At 42.0% G+C, this 11,868-nt stretch overlaps 1 non-coding gene across 1 annotated transcript; it reads left to right on the forward strand.

Annotated features, from left to right (window-relative positions):
• Positions 1-10,872: 10,872 nt before the first annotated feature.
• LOC148572315 (small nucleolar RNA R71) lies at positions 10,873-10,979 on the forward strand. The gene has a single exon (XR_015908894.1). It is a non-coding gene; the product is annotated as a small nucleolar RNA R71 (small nucleolar RNA).
• The last annotated feature ends 889 nt before the right edge of the window (positions 10,980-11,868 follow it).

Raw genomic sequence — 11,868 nt, forward strand, 5'->3', positions numbered from 1 at the left:
GTTGCTCTTCCAACTTCTCTTCTTAGTCATCAATTTCTTCAAGAACTTGGCATAGAGCGGCATTTGCTCTATTGCTTCAGCAAAGGGTATGTTAATCTGTAATTTCTTGAAGATTTCTAAAAATCTGGAGAACTGGCTATCATCCCCCTTCTTCTTCAGTTGTTGAGGATATGGGACTTTGGGAACATATGGCTTTAGCTCTCCTTCCTTTTGATGTGAGTTGGAGGTGGTGACTTGAACTTCATCTTCTTCCTCCTTCTTTCGAACTGAATCTTTCTCTTGTGGTTGCTTGAGAGTCTCCTTCAATTCCTTTCCACTTCTGAGGGTGATAGCCTGACACTCCTCCCTTTGGTTTGAGTCACTATCGCTACGAGGGTTGTGGCTGGGAATTTGCTTGAATAGGTAGCCAATTTGTGTCTCAAGTTTCTTGATGGCAGCATCTTGATTCTGCATATTGGACCGCACTTCTTCTCGGAATGCCTTACTGTCTTGAATCTCTTTGCATATGCCTTCAAGTAGTTTCTCAATCCTTGAGAGTCTGTCATCAGATGATGGTGGGTTGGGATTGGGGTGATGAGAAGGGTTGTTTTGGTTTTGGTACGGATGTGGAGAGGTGTTATTAGGGTGGTGTTGATATGATCTCTGTGTGGACTGTTGGTGAGCTGCATGGTTGTTGGGGTTGTGACGTCTCTGATCTTGGCTTTGATCTTGTTGATTTTTCCACCCAAAGTTTGGGTGATTCCTCAAACCAGGGTTGTAGGTCTTGGAGTATGGGTCATGATTTTGCCTAGGTGAATTTCCAATGTAGTTGGCTTGCTCCTGACTACCTTCTGCTTCTTCATCCTCTCCTTTTTGGGTTGTTGATGAGGTGGTGATTGCTGCTACTTGGTTCCTCTCCATCTTCTTGATGAGGTCAGCTTATTGCTTGGTAATGAGCTTGTTTTGGGCCAGCAGTGCATCTACATTGTTTAGCTCTATCACTCCTCTAGTGTTGCCTCTTTTGGAGGCATAGAAGTAGTCATTCTCAGCTACAGTCTCAATAACATCTATGGCCTCCTCAATGGTCTTCTTCTTGTTCAGAGATCCCTCGGATGAGTGGTCTACTGCCTTCTTTGATTCATAGGAAAGGCCTTCGTAGAAAATGTGCAGCTGCACCCATTCATTGAATATATCGGGTGGACACCTTCTTGTCAGGTCCTTAAACCTCTTCCATGCTTCATATAGAGTCTCACCATCTTGCTGCCTGATGGTTTGCACCTCAACTCTCAGCCTGTTGATCCGTTGAGGAGGATAGAATCTTTCCAAGAGTTTGTTCACCACATCTTCCCAGGTTGCTAAACTCTCCTTTGGGAAGGATTCCAGCCATTTAGATGCATTGTCCTTGAGTGAGAAAGGGAACAGAAGTAGTCTATAGGTGTCAGGATGAACACCATTAGACTTCACAATATCACATATCCTCAGGAAGGTGGTCAGATGTTGATTGGGGTCTTCTTGGACACTCCCTCTGAATGAACAATTGTTCTGAACAAGGGTGATGAGCTGTTGCTTTAGTTCAAAGTTGTTGGCATATATGGTTGGCCTTTGGATGCTACTTTCGCAATTTTCTGGGTTTGGATTGATGTACGAACCCAGAACCCTTCTCTCTTGCCTAGCCTGATGTGCTGGACCTTCTCGGCCATGGTTGTGAGCCTCTTCTTCATGATGGTTCTCCATATTCTCCTCCATGTCTGGTTCAAAGTATTCCGCCTCTTCCTCAGCACCAACTACTCTCTTTCCTCTTGCTTCCCTCTTTAATCTAAATAAGGTCCTCTCAGGTTCAGAATCAAATGAAGTTGAAGCCCCGCTTCTTCTCCCTGTCATACAACCAACAAGGCACAAGCAAGGAAATAGATGCAGAAAGTAATTTCTACAGAAATACTGTTAGTGTGAGTGATGCAATATATCAAATAGTTAGTGGGTTAGTGGACTGAATTGTAAACAACTAAGAAAATGCGTAGGGGAAAGGGAAGAAAATAACTGAACAGAAAGTAAATTACTCAAATGAACTTAAATCAAACAAAAGAAACATGCTCAATCTAGTTATCCTCCAATTTAATCATTGTTGATACAAAATCAATCCCCGGCAGCGGCGCCATAAACTTGATGCATGGAAACTTGTCTCTCAACAATTTTCCTTCGGCAAGTATACCGAATAGTCGTCAAGTAAAAACTCACAATAGAGTGAGGTCGAATCCCACAGGGATTGATTGGTCAAGCAACTTTAATTAGAGGAATGTTCTAGTTGAGCGAAGCAGAATTTGGTTTGAGAGTTGCAGGAAATTAAATGGCGGGAAAGTAAATAGCAGAAAATGTAAATGCTGATAGTAAAGAGCTGAAAATAAATGATGGAAAGTAAATTGCAGAATCTTAAATGGGAATGGGGAAGATGCTCATAAAAGTAAATTGCAAAAATTAAAGAGAATGGGTAAGATCAGAAATGGGGAATTCATTGGGCTTAGGAGATGTTGCATTCTCCGGATCAAGTTCATTTTCACCTCTTCCTCAATCAATGCGTTCATTGATCTCCTTGGCAATCTTAAGTGATCAAATTACAATTTTTTGTAATTCAATCTCTCAAATCTTGATCAATAGCCAATTCCTTGGTCAATTGCTCATGAGAAGAGATGAAGTATGGTCACTGATTATACCACATGCATTCCCAAATCAAGTGTTGGTAGAAGTATAGTCACTATATCCTTCAAACCCTAATTTGGTCCAATATGAGAAACCATTTCTAGCATGATCTCTTTATTCCTCTTCCAAGGTTCAGAAGAGATCCAAGTATGAATAGCTTCTTTCCAAGATAACTATCCAATTGGATGAAGATTGAAACCTTTCTAGTAAAATCAAGAGAAAAGATAGAAGAAGAATAATGAAAACTAATATTGATCCATCAAATTACAACAGAGCTCCCTAACCCAATGAAAGGGGTTTAGTTGTTCATAGGTCTGGAAAGAGAAAACAAAGATGGAAGATACATTATGAAAATAAAACTAGAAGTGAAGAAAAAGTAAAATTCTACAGAGGATAGTTCTCCAGCTTCCAACCACACCCCCCCCAAAAGCTCTTTTCTAATTCAAAACTACCCCTATATATACTACTCTTCTGATCTTCTAGTTGGTTCTTCAAGTCTTGGATATGGGCTTTTGGATCTTGAGTTTGAAGCAGTTATCCTCTTCAGTGGGCTTAGCTTTACTTGCAGAGAGAAAGTGTGAGGTAGGCAGGGTATTTAGCTCAGGACGTTAGTGGCGTTAACGTTAAGTGAGAGCGTGGGTTCGAGAACGTTAGTGACAATCACCTGTTTTACTAACGTTCCTAATCCAGGGATAATCCACGTTAACTTCAATGTTAGTGGCACCAACGTGACCACTAACGTTGCCTCTTGGTCCTTCGCACATGTTATTGGGACTCACCTTTTCCAATAACGTTGAGAGTCCACTCTTCCCCCTATGTTAGAGTCCACGTTAACTTAGTTAACGTGGCTCTTAACGTAGGCTTGCTAATCCTTCGAGAATGTTAGTGACACTTACCTTTGTCACTAACGTTCCAAGATGCCCCTACTTCCCACGTTAGAATCCATGTTAACTGAGTTAACGTGGCTTCTAACGTGGTGATGATAGCCATCTCCAACCTTAGTGACAAAGGTGAGTGTCACTAACGTTGGCTCATCATCCTTTCCTCCACGTTAGCTTCCACGTTAACTAAATTAACGTTGGAGTTAACGTGGCTCATAGTGGCTCATTATGGCTCATTCCAACGTTAGTGACAAAGGTGAGTGTCACTAACGTTGGCGATAATTTGCTTTCTCCACGTTAGCTTCCACGTTAACTAAGTTAACGTGGGAGTTAACGTGGCTCAAAGTGGCTTAGTCCAACGTTAGTGACAAAGGTGAGTGTCACTAACGTTGGCCATTCTTTTGCTTCCCAACATTAGAGTCCACGTTAACTAAGTTAACGTGGCCCTTAACGTGGCCAATATGAGCTTGGTCCAACGTTAGTGACAAAGGTGAGTGTCACTAACGTTAGCTCCACTTTCTTCTTCCACGTTAGAGTTCACGTTAACTTAGTTAACGTGACTCTTAACGTGGGCTATGATATCTTCGAGGATGTTATTGGCGATTACTTTTCTCATTAACGTTGCAAGCTAGCTCCCATTCCACGTTAGTGGTCACGTTAGTTAGACTAATGTGGCTGCTAACGTGGTTCTCTCTTACTTCCTTTGTCCTGAAATCAAGCAATAAGGTGCATCAAAGTTCTAATCCTCATCATGAGACATGTATCATCCAATTTGTCATTTAATTCATGCAAAATTCTCATGAAATCATGTAAAGTGCACCATGCTTGCTTGAATCAAGATATAAGTGAAATTTTACCCAAAACTTGCTTATTTCCTAAGAAAATGCATGAAACTACCCTAAAACAGTAAAGAAAAGGTCAGTGAAACTGGCCAAAATGCCCTGGCATCACAACACCAAACTTAAAGCTTGCTTGTCCCTAAGCAAGTACTGGAACAAGAGAATGATGAATGAAATGCCAAGAGAAATGAGTCATTATTGTGGAAGTCATGTCCTTGGTTTTATGGTGGTTTCATGCGTAGGAACTTAGGTTCATTCCTTCACTGGCTTTTAGACCTTTATCATGTCTTGGAATACCCACTTGACTGCACCTTATGAAACTTTTATTCATTGATCCTTTTTGTCATTTCAGGGCTCGTTTGTGTTCTCAGACTAGGTGCTCTGTGAGGGGGCGACTCTTTAAGATAAGCTTTCAGACAGCACTCCCGAACCAGTTGGTTCAAGGTGCTAGGTGTTAAGACACCCCTAAGGACTTACTCCCTCAAGTCTCTTTCCCCCATACATACACACCACAGGCACATGGTTTGTTATTTTCTTTCTTGAGACCTTGGTGTCCAGCACCTCTTTGGGTTACTAAGCGTTCTGTAGCAAAGGTTACTCTTGATAGTGGACTTTCAGCTGATAATCACGAGTTAGTTAACCCAATTTACCAAGTGATAAGGCACCCCTAAGAGCTTATTCATCCAAGTAAATCCCTTACACAGGAAAACCACAGACACTTGCCTCAAGATTCAAACCCTTGGTGCCTAGCCTTATTTCTTACTCTTTTTCTTTTATTCTTTAACTTTCATTTTTTTTCTTTCCCATTTTCTTATTCGGATCTTATTATTTAGCTAGTCTCATGGGGGTGTGTTTCAAGCATATAATTCAGGACAGATAGTTGCCTTCCCACCTTATTGGTGAACCAACTTAGCTAATCTATTACCACACCACAAGATTAGGAACTTACTCCACAATATGGATTTCACTCTGGTCTTTGATAACACACATTCTCTTTTTATTTGATTAAAAAGGGGACAAGCATACAAATAAGCAAGGTGAAGATGCAGCAGGTATCGTGGACAGCACTCATATGACAAAAGCAATAAAAACAAACATTAAATTCTACTGATTTAAACTAATGAGTAACTATTAATCAAGGGCACCTTGGGACTTCCAATTTTTTAGCATTTCAAGTATATGGAATTAAGTAACAATACAACCTTCGGGTGATGGTTTCTAGCTGTCCCCTTGTTGTCATCATCCATAGTTTTTGCTCCTTCACTTCCTTGGATGATGGTGCACCATTTCCTCAGAAGGCTCCTGCAAAGTTATTGGAAGTTGCTTGTTCCCAAAGCACTTGAGAAATAGTTAGCTTGCATGTATGCTTGTGAATTTCTGAACTTAATTTGGTGTGTGAACACCAAACTTAGTTCCTTGCCTTGTACAACAGATTGCATACTTGCAGAGAGCCTTATACGTTGTTATTAACTAAGCAACTATTAACTAAAGACTAAACTACTGCTAAGTGATTCCCCTGCTTAGTTGGATCTAGCATTTTGCCATTGGAGTGTAGTGTGATTCTAACTAATATCTTCGGTGGAACACCAAACTTAGAATTACACTTTTAATCTTGGATTGTTTTGGTGTGAAACACCAAACTTAGCTCCTTGTAATACAGGGGAAACAACTTGTGGTATTTATTCAAATGACGATGAAAAAGAAACTACCTTAGGTTGGGTTGCCTCCCAACAAAGCGCTCTTTTAGCGTCGCTAGCTCGACGATCCCTCCATTACTTGAGATGATACTTCACTTTGGGGTTTTCCCCCATGTTGCCCATATAGTGTTTGAGCCTTTGTCCATTCACAGTGAAAGTCCTGTTAGAACTTTCATCCATGATTTCTATGTGTCCATATGGGGAGACTTTTGTGACAAGAAAGGGTCCTAACCACCTTGATTTGAGTTTTCCTGGGAACAGTCTCAATTTGGAGTTGTAGAGGAGTATTTGCTGCCCTTTTGCGAAACTCCTGGGTGCCAGATGGAGGTCATTCCTTCTTTTCGCCTTTTCTTTATAAATCTTGGCATTTTCATAGGCTTCAGATCTAAATTCCTCCATCTCTTGCAGCTGCAGAATCCTCTTTGCACCAGCAGTAATGCTGTCAAAATTTAGTATCTTGAGAGCCCAGAGAGCTTTATGTTCCAGCTCCAGTGGTAGGTGACAAGCTTTCCCATACACCAGTTGATATGGGGACATCCCGAGTGGTGTTTTGAATGCTGTTCTGTATGTCCAAAGAGCGTCATTCAGCTTCTTCGACCAATCCTTTCTTGATGCTCCCACATTCTTTTCCAAAATCTTTTTTAGCTCTCTGTTAGATATCTCAGTTTGCCCACTTGTTTGGGGATGGTAAGTCGTTGCAACCTTGTGTTTCACCCCGTATCGTAAGAGAAGAGCTTCTAGTGATCTGTTACAAAAGTGGCTCCCTCCATCACTGATGAGTGCTCGTGGGACTCCAAACCGGCTAAAGATATTCTTCCTGAGGAAGTTCATGACCACCTTGTTATCATTTGTTGGGGTTGCAATAGCCTCCACCCACTTGGAAACGTAGTCCAGTGCCACCAAAATGTACTTGTTTGAATATGAGGTTGGGAATGGTCCCATGAAATCGATTTCCCATACATCAAACAGTTCTAGTTCTAAGATGAAATTTTGTGGCATCTCATTTCTTCTGGGCAAGTTTCCAGCTCTTTGGCATTCATTGCAGTTCTTTACTAGTTCTTTGGCATCCATGAAAAGGATGGGCCAAAAGAATCTGCTTTGTAACACCATGGCTGCAGTTCTGTCCCCTCCAAAATGGCCTCCATAGCATGAGCTGTGGCAATTCCACAGGACCTCTCATCCTTCTTCTTCTCAAACACATCTTCTCAGGATTCCATCTGAACACTTCCTTAAGAGATATTGCTCATCCCAGACAAAATATTTTGCATTATTTATGAGCTTTCTTTTTTGATGTTTGTTGATCTCTGGAGGTAAAGGCCCAGTTGCCTTGAAGTTGGCAATGTCTGCAAACCATGGTGTTTTGTGAACTGTCATCAACTGCTCATCAGGAAAGAGCTCATTTACACTTGTATCATGTGCTCTACCTTTATCATGAGGGATTCTGGATAGGTGATCTGCTACCTTGTTCTCCACTCCGTTCTTGTCTCTAATTTCAATGTTGAATTCCTGCAATAATAAGATCCATCTTATTAGTCTTGGTTTTTATTCTTGCTTGGCAAACAAATATTTAAGTGCTGTATGATCTGTGAAAACAATCACTTTAGCACCAATGAGGTATGATCTAAACTTGTCAAATGAAAAAACTATTGCTAGAAACTCCTTTTCAGTAGTGGTATAATTTCTTTGAGTGTCATTGAGGACTTTGCTAGCATAGTAGATCACATGGACTAAGTTATCTTTCCTCTGCCCTAACACGGCCCCAACTGCAAAACCAGATGCATCACACATCAATTCAAAAGGTAGGTTCCAATCAGGTGGGGAAATGATAGGGGCAGAGGACAGCCTCTGTTTCAAATTTTCGAATGCTAGCATACATTTTTCATCGAAGACAAACGGTGTATCAGATACAAGGAGATTGCTTAAGGGCTTGGCTATCTTTGAAAAATCTTTAATAAACCTCCTGTAAAAGTCAGCATGCCCTAAAAAACTCCTAATTGCCTTGACATCACTGGGTGGGGGAAGTTTTTCAATAAGTTCCACCTTAGCTCTGTCAACCTCAATGCCTTGGTTAGAAACCTTATGGCTAAGGACTATTCCTTCAGTTACCATAAAGTGACATTTCTCCCAGTTCAGGACTAGATTGGTCTCTTGGCACTTTTTCAATACCAAGGCTAGGTGATTTAAGCAACTAGGAAAGGAATCTCCGAATACCGAAAAATCATCCATAAAGACTTCAATGAATTTCTCTATCATATCCGAGAAGATAGATAGCATGCAGCGTTGGAAAGTTGCAGGCGCATTACATAGCCCAAATGGCATGCGCCTGTAAGCAAACACTCCATATGGGCAAGTAAATGAGGTTTTCTCTTGGTCTCTGGGATCAACCACTATTTGGTTATATCCTGAATAACCGTCGAGAAAACAATAGTATGAGTGTCCTGCGCGTCTTTCCAACATCTGATCCATGAATGGAAGGGAAAATGATCTTTTCGTGTAGCTTCATTTAGTTTTCTGTAGTCTATGCACATCCGCCATCCTGTGACGGTCCTGGTGGGGATTAGTTCGTTCCTCTCATTGGGAACTACAGTGATTCCTCCCTTTTTCGGAACAACATGCACGGAGCTGACCCAGGGGCTGTCTGAGATCGGGTAGATTACCCCTCCCTGCCACAACTTCATAACTTCCTTCTGTACTACTTCCTTCATGATTGGGTTCAGCCTCCTTTGGGATTGAATAGATGGTTTGGCATCATCTTCCAACAGTATTTGATGCATGCATATGGCCGAACTAATCCCTTTCAGGTGAGCAAGGGTCCATCCAATGGCATCTTTATGCTTTCGCAACACTTGGAGCAGTTCATTCTCTTGATCTTGGCTGAGGGATGAGTTTATGATCACTGGGTAGCTTTCATTCTCGCCTAAGTATGCATATTTGAGAGTGGGTGGCAGTGCCTTGAGTTCAAGTTTTGGTGCTTCTAACTTTTCATTCTCTTCCTTTGGTGCACCTTGTATATGAATTTCTGCTATTGCGGCCTCTTCACTAGACGTTGATTCCTCCTCTGTCAACCTTTCAGGTTCTTCTTCTTCAAAGCTCTCCTGTTCTGCATCTTCCAGTGAGTCCAACCTCATACATTCTCCCAATTATTTTGGTGGGTAACTCGTGGCCTTGAACACATTGAATGTCATCTTTTCATTGTGTAATCTCAGGGTGAGGTCACCTTTTTGGACATCAATGACAGCTCCAGCAGTAGCTAAGAACGGTCTTCCCAGGATGATGGAGGCCTTGGCTTCCTCCTGCATGTCCAACACCACAAAGTCTGCTGGAAAGATGAAATCCCCCACCTTCACCAGCAAATCTTCTACTACACCATGAGGGAACTTGAACGATTGGTCTGCCAGTTGTAGGGCCATTTTTGTTGGCTTAGCCTCCTCGATCTTCATTTTTCTCATCATAGCTACTGACATCAGATTTATGCTGGCTCCTAAGTCACATAGAGCTTTCTCCACTGTGATCTCCCCTATAATACAAGGGATCTGGAAGCTCCCAGGATCCTTCAATTTCTGGGTTAGTTTATGCTGAATGATAGCACTACATTCTTCGGTTAGTATCACAGTTTCGTTGCTCTTCCAACTTCTCTTCTTAGTCATCAATTTCTTCAAGAACTTGGCATAGAGCGGCATTTGCTCTATTGCTTCAGCAAAGGGTATGTTAATCTGTAATTTCTTGAAGATTTCTAAAAATCTGGAGAACTGGCTATTATCCCCCTTCTTCTTCAGTTGTTGAGGATATGGGACTTTGGGAACATATGGCTTTAGCTCTCCTTCCTTTTGATGTGAGTTGGAGGTGGTGACTTGAACTTCATCTTGTTCCTCCTTCTTTCGAACTGAATCTTTCTCTTGTGGTTGCTTGAGAGTCTCCTTCAATTCCTTTCCACTTCTGAGGGTGATAGCCTGACACTCCTCCCTTTGGTTTGAGTCAGTATCGCTGCGAGGGTTGTGGCTGGGAATTTGCTTGAATAGGTAGCCAATTTGTGTCTCAAGTTTCTTGATGGCAGCATCTTGATTCTGCATATTGGACCGCACTTCTTCTCGGAATGCCTTACTGTCTTGAATCTCTTTGCATATGCCTTCAAGTAGTTTCTCAATCCTTGAGAGTCTGTCATCAGATGATGGTGGGTTGGGATTGGGGTGATGAGAAGGGTTGTTTTGGTTTTAGTATGGATGTGGAGAGGTGTTATTAGGGTGGTGTTGATATGATCTCTGTGTGGACTGTTGGTGAGCTGCATGGTTGTTGGGGTTATGACGTCTCTGATCTTGGCTTTGATCTTGTTGATTTTCCCACCCAAAGTTTGGGTGATTCCTCCAACCAGGGTTGTAGGTCTTGGAGTATGGGTCATGATTTTGCCTAGGTGAATTCCCAATGTAGTTGGCTTGCTCCTGACTTCCTTCTGCTTCTTCATCCTCTCCTTTTTGGGTTGTTGATGAGGTGGTGATTGCTGCTACTTGGTTCCTCTCCATCTTCTTGGTGAGGGAAGCTTATTGCTGGGTAAAGAGCTTGTTTTGGGCCGGCAGTGCATCTACATTGTTTAGCTCTATCACTCCTCTAGTGTTGCCTCTTTCGGAGGCATAGAAGTAGTCATTCTCAGCTACAGTCTCAATAACATCTATGGCCTCCTCAATGGTCTTCTTCTTGTTCAGAGATCCCCCGGATGAGTGGTCTACTGCCTTCTTTGATTCATAGGAAAGGCCTTCGTAGAAAATGTGCCGCTGCACCCATTCATTGAACATATTTGGTGGACACCTTCTTGTCAGATCCTTAAACCTCTTCCATGCTTCATATAGAGTCTCACCATCTTGCTGCCTGAAGGTTTGCACCTCAGCTCTCAGCCTGTTGATCCGTTGAGGAGGATAGAATCTTGCCAAGAGTTTGTTCACCACATCTTCCCAGGTTGCTAAACTCTCCTTTGGGAAGGATTCCAGCCATTTAGATGCCTTGTCCTTGAGTGAGAAAGGGAACAGAAGTAGTCTATAGGTGTCAGGATGAACACCATTAGACTTCACAGTATCACATATCCTCAGGAAGGTGGTCAGATGTTGATTGGGGTCTTCTTGGACACTCCCTCCGAATGAACAATTGTTCTGAACAAGGGTGATGAGCTGTGGCTTTAGTTCAAAGTTGTTGGCATATATGGTTGGCCTTTGGATGCTACTTTCGCAATTTCCTGGGTTTGGATTGATGTACGAACCCAGAACCCTTCTCTCTTGCCCAGCCTGATGTGCTGGACCTTCTCGGCCATGGTTGTGAGCCTCTTCTTCATGATGGTTCTCCATATTCTCCTCTATGTCTGGTTCAAAGTATTCCGCCTCTTCCTCAGCACCAACTACTCTCTTTCCTCTTGCTTCCCTCTTTAATCTAAATAAGGTCCTCTCAGGTTCAGAATCAAATGAAGTTGAAGCCCCGCTTCTTCTCCCTGTCATACTACCAACAAGGCACAAGCAAGGAAATAGATGCAGAAAGTAATTTCTACAGAAATACTGTTAGTGTGAGTGATGCAATATATTAAACAATTAGTGGGTTAGTGGACTGAATTGTAAACAACTAAGAAAATGGGTAGGGGAAAGGGAAGAAAATAACTGAACAGAAAGTAAATTACTCAAATGAACTTAAATCAAACAAAAGAAACATGCTCAATCTAGTTATCCTCCAATTTAATCATTGTTGATACAAAATCAATCCCCGGCAGCGGCGCCATAAACTTGATGCACGGAAACTTGTCTC

The sequence above is a fragment of the Arachis ipaensis genome, chromosome B3 (assembly GCF_059453495.1).
Source record: "Arachis ipaensis isolate K30076 ecotype BB chromosome B3, ASM5945349v1, whole genome shotgun sequence".
Taxonomy (NCBI): domain Eukaryota; kingdom Viridiplantae; phylum Streptophyta; class Magnoliopsida; order Fabales; family Fabaceae; genus Arachis; species Arachis ipaensis.